This window comes from Psammomys obesus, unplaced genomic scaffold, assembly GCF_907164565.1.
Source record: "Psammomys obesus unplaced genomic scaffold, mPsaObe1.curated_primary_1811, whole genome shotgun sequence".
Lineage (NCBI taxonomy): Eukaryota > Metazoa > Chordata > Mammalia > Rodentia > Muridae > Psammomys > Psammomys obesus.
The window spans coordinates 126201-131426 of NW_026585691.1; the positions used below are offsets into that span (position 1 = coordinate 126201).

The 5226-nt window shown below is 50.8% G+C and overlaps 1 long non-coding RNA gene across 2 annotated transcripts; it reads right to left on the reverse strand.

Annotated features, from left to right (window-relative positions):
* Nucleotides 1-1437: 1437 nt before the first annotated feature.
* On the reverse strand, nucleotides 1438-4527 carry LOC129668983 (uncharacterized). Of its 2 annotated transcripts, XR_008718991.1 has the most exons (3): nucleotides 4369-4527; nucleotides 3637-3995; nucleotides 1438-1943 (listed from the first exon to the last, which is right to left on the reverse strand). It is a non-coding gene; the product is annotated as an uncharacterized LOC129668983 (long non-coding RNA). The 2 variants fall into 2 exon arrangements; XR_008718990.1 differs by lacking the exon at nucleotides 3637-3995.
* Between the last annotated feature and the right edge of the window lie 699 nt (nucleotides 4528-5226).

Consider the following 5226-nt stretch of genomic DNA (forward strand, 5'->3'; position numbering starts at 1 on the left):
TTTTGCCTCCTCCCAGCCCCCAGTGCTGGAATCACAGGCTTGTGCCACTATGCCTCATTCATGCAGTACTGTAGCCCATTTTATGAAGAGCTAGAACCTAAACCCAGATCTCAGGTCAGTCAGTTCACTCCGTAACAGTCAGTTGTTTACATTTTAGGAAAATGGAAAATGTCCCTCGCAAGTCTAGCCAGTGTCTTTGAGGGTGAACTTGCTGACCCTGTAAGGAAGGCCCAAGGATATAGGGGCTAATTGACAGACAGCTTTTATAGAAGTGCACAAGGAAAAGACAGCTGTCAGCGAGCCTGCTTCTTTTTCTCAGTGTGGAATGTTATCTCCTGAGATAACCATCTCCGGCTGTCAGGAAGGGGCCGCTGGGGAGGGCTCCTGTACACCTCCGCACTGAAGCCAGGACCACTGCCTCCCAAAGCTTCCTCTCTGCCCTGTCCTGCTTTTCCACCAGCTTCATGCAGACCTGAGCCTCTTCAAGGCCTCGTTCCTACTAGCAAGAATGGCCTGGGAAGCCATCCCTGATGGCAGGCATGGTGGCATTCTCCCGGAAACCTTGTTGACAGTTTCTGCTTGGCACTGTTAGCCTCTTCTAGGCAAAAGGCCGCCAAACCCCGTTGATTGTGAAACGTACTCTCCCTCACCTCCCCACCTTGCCTCTCTTAAAACACACACTGTAAAAAGTATTTCTGATCTCATTGGCTGGTGGGGTGCACTGAAACCTCTCAGGGTTGGACGGAGCCCTGGCTCAGTGCGGGAAGTGTTTGTGGGGTGAGCCTGATGACTAGGGTTTGGATCCATGAAAGCCATGTAGAAGTTGGACAATCTGGAATCCCTGCCTGACTTTGGCCAGGCTGGGGCTCAACAGGAGACAGCTGGACATGCTCTCTGGCCAGACAGTCTGGAGTGAAACCTCCCTAGCTTCTCCAGGCCTGTAGAGTAACTTCTCAGCAGCTTGCCAGCCTTCCTCTTGGCTTCAGCCATGCCCGGCTCATTTGTGCCAGCTGTCGTTCCCAGTGACTTCAGGCACGCTGTTTGTTCTCTGTGGGAGAGGGGTCGGTTCTCTTGCCCTCGGCAGTGACTGCTCTGGTGCATACTCATTGGATGGAGGGCCCTTCCTCACCTGCATCTCTTGCTGAACCAGCCATGTGTCTCAGGGTCCTGTCCTCCCCTGGGGACAGGGTCTCAGATATCCCAGGTTGGTCTCGCATCCCTCAAAGCTGAGGGTGACCTTAACCTGTTGATCCTCTGGTCTGTCGCTCCCGATTACAGGCATGCACCACCAAGCCTGGCTTTTTAGTCTGCTCTGTGCCACCTGCATCTACTGCAGATGTTGACTGAAAATAGCAAAAGAACATTGTTCTCTAGTTTTGTATCATCATTTGCCCTAGGGTTTCTGTTACTGTGGAGACACCATGACCACAGCAACTCTTACAAAGGAAAACATTTATCTGGGGCTGGCTTATAGTTTAGAGGTTTAGTTCATTATCATCGTCATGGCAGGAAGCACGGTGGCATGCAGGCAGACATGGTGCTGGAGATTTGCTGGGAGCTCTACATCTGGATCAGCAGACAGCATGAAGAGCAAGTAAGCCACGGGGTCTGGCTGGAGCTTCTGAATCCTCAAAGCCCAGCCCTAGTGAAGTACCTCCTCTTCCAAAGGTATACCTATTTTACCAAGGCCATTTGTCCCAATCCTTTCAAACAATGCTACTCCTTATAAGCCTATGGAGACCACGTAATTCAAACCACCATCAGTAATTAACTCCCTGAAGTCTGTATGGTCTTATTCCCTTTGACCATTTCAATGATGCATTGCATATGTATGGTGAGAGGAGGTGGTGAGTGTAGGCTTTGGAAATAATCACAGTTGTTGATTCCATAGTTCCTGAGGCGCCAGCACACCGACATTTCTTCCTTTCTCCTCTCTCTCTTTCCTTAAAAAAAAAAAAAAAGACAAATGAACATTACCATACAGGTTATGCAATGCTGGGGATCAAACCCAGGCCTTTGTGATGCTGGGCAAACCACTTTACCAACTGAGCTACACTCCCCACCCCGCCAGGCCTGATGAACAGATTTTTAGCTGGTAGGAGCAAATCAACAAATAGTCATTACTCAACTCTTAGTTGTCTGAACAGATTTCAAAAGTCCATGGCTGATAGCTCGGGGGGTGTGGGGGGGGGACAAGCCTGTACTCTAATGGCTCAGAGGTTAAGAACACTTGCTGTTCTTCCAAAGGTCCTGAGTTCAATTCCCAGCAACCACATGGTAACTCATAACCATCTATACTGAAATCTGGTGTGTAGGCAGAATGCTGTATAAACAGTAAATTAAAAAAATTTTTTTTTTTAAGGTGGAGGTAGAAAAGGCCAGGAGCTCCATCTTCGGCTCTGTGTTGACTGGGAGGCCAGCTCATACTGGAGACAGTCTAAACATGAAAACAAAAACAAGTTCATGGCTGAGACAAGATGCAATAGACTTGAAAGCAAGGCTTCTGACTTGGAAAAAAAAGGGCTTATTGCAAGGGAAAGGAGGCCATAGGCCTTATGCTACAAAGAGTGGGCTGAGAGGCTAGAAGATACAGTCAGTGCTCCCCACTCTAAAGACAAGAGAGGGAGGGGGTTAGTGGGCAGAAGAGGCTGAGACCATAGAGCAAAGCAATGTACATTAAAAAGACCCAGGAACAGGTTAGAGGATGGCTTCTCTTCAGAGGATCCAGGTTTAGTGGCTCACAACCATCTGTACCTCAGACCAAGGAGATCTGACACCCTCTTTTGGCATCACTGGGCACTGCAGGCTTGTGGTGCAGAGCCGTACATTAAGGCAAACATAAACAAACAAATAAATACTCAGGCCACTCCAGGTGTGGTGGTGCAAACCTGTGAACCCAACACTTGGGAACTCACAAAAGAGCCTGCAGACAGAGGATCATTAGTTTGAGACTAGCCTGGACTACCTAGCAAGATCCTGTCTCAAAAAACCAAGGACTGAAAGTTATGCCTGGGAGGTGGAGGCAGGAGGATCAGTTCAAGGGCAGTCTAGGTTATAAAGTAAATTCAAGGTCAGTCTGGGTTTTATGAGACACTGTCTCCAATAACAGCAAAACAAATCAAACCCCCTCCCCTGAAAATCAATTGTGTGCCGTAGAAAAATGTAGATTTTTGTTTAAAACAAGAAGTATGTCAATGTCTGTAGAAGTGCATGGAACTTGTGTGTGCGTGTGTCCACACAGGCCAGAGAGGTTGTCCTTGAAGCTGAAGTTGGAGCCAGTTGTGAGCCATGAGACAGGGATGCTGTTCTGCTAAGAACAGAACTGGCATCCTTTCCAAGAGCATTGGCCACTGAGCCATCTCTCCAGGCTCACAGGCTGTCTGTCCCCCTCCTGCCCCACCTCTCAGTCCTCGCACACATATTATGCACACACACGTAAGTTACATGTCACGTGCAGTCTCTGTATGAATTAAACACTGCACTGCTCTCGCCGAGACCAACCCCAGTCTTTCTTCTTCCTCAGCTCCAGCACGCAGGAGAGTTTAGGGTGCTGGAGGACATTTGAGGAGCATCTGACCAAAGAAATTTTTAACGAAAACGTCTCCAAAACCCAGGAGGCAAAGTAAAAGAACTTACTATTTTTAAAAGTGATTTTGTGGGGAACTGTGAATTTCAGGCGTCCTAAGTGGATGGAGGATAGTGTTAGGCAGGGAGGTATGAGGGACACTCTAATCGGACTTCCCGGAAGCTCCAAGGGGCAGCCCCGGTCGGTCAGCGGTCAGCGATTGGAGTAGCCAGCAGGATTTGGATGCAGCTCAGTTGCTAGGGTGCTTGTCTAGCAGGAAGCCCTCGGAGCGGATCTCCACCACGTCCTAAGTCGGGTGTGGATGATGATCTCAGCACCAGGAGGGTGGAGGCAGGGGGATCAGCAGTCAGTCACCTTCAGCCACCGTTTGAGTTCAAGGGCACTTTGTGCTCCAAGAAATCCTGCACCCCTGTCTCTCAGAAGCAGAAAAAAAAGTACTTGGCAAATATTTTACTTCTGATCTAAAGGGCAGAGAGAAGTCTGCGATTTTCTGAGACTGTTCCCTTCTCCTTTGGGTATCTTAGCATTTGCTGAGCTCCATGGTGTGTCCCCTTTGATAGAAGGGATCTTCTCATCTCATCTCTAGTTGCACTCCGGAACTGTGCCCTCTCTCTCCCTCAGTCAAGGTCAATTCCACAGCTCAACACACTCTCTCACCATTAACCAGGCCACTAGCCCCCAGCTGGACCTGTTGTCGCTGCTTGACCGATGCCCTTCCACCCCCTCCGGCCCAAGCAGCACACTAGGATAGATCCACTCCAGGACCTTCCTCGGCTTCTCACCCCAGAGGAGGCTCCGCCTTCACCTCTGGCCCTGCGTTTTCCCGGGCGGGATGCAGGGAGCTGAGGAGAATGGCTTCTGTTTCTCTCAACAGCAGCTTCCTGGAGATTGCGTAGGCTGCAGCTGGCGCGCTCCAGGACTGGTCTGGGCGGTGACCCGCAGCTGCTAGGGTCTGCCCTTGACCCCTGGCTCCTCCTATCAGATCCTTTCTTCCTTTCTGCCCTCCTCTTCTTCCCTCCCCCCTGCCCCGCTCTCACCCAAACCCCGGGGAACTGCGGACTCTGGGCAGAAAGGGCCCCTCCCTGTCATTGTCCCTGTGGGAACTTTGCTCAAGGTCACCGAGCAGGTCAGATCCGTGCTGGGACAGGAAGCCAGCCTCAGTCTCGTTCCAGCTCGCAGGCATGCAGGCGTGCAGCCCGCAATGACAGCAGAATCTGCGGAAGGGGAAGGAGAGCGCCCTCCTCTGGCCGTTCTCAGGACGCCATCCTCCAGGGCTAGGAGCCTCCGGACCCCTGGAGAGCCTCCACTCACCCACGCCTGGGTGGTTCAGATCCTGGCTGGCCCGAGTGCCTGCTTCACCAGGAGGCCCTGATGGTCTGTGTTTGGGTCTATTCATTCAGGGGTAGAATGGGAGATGGAGAAGGCATCCAGCTCAGAACAGTCTCATAGGAAGGCTGTCATCTGCCACCTGCTGGCTAGGTTCAAGTTTCTAGCAAATTCTTCCTAGTCTTTGCATTTTGGGGTGACCTTGATATCTAAGATCTGTGTCTTCAGGCCCCTCTCCCCTCCTCAGGTGCTATTAGTGGTTAACATCGTGTGTGTGTGTGTGTGTGTGTGTGTGTGTGTGTGTGTGTGTGTGT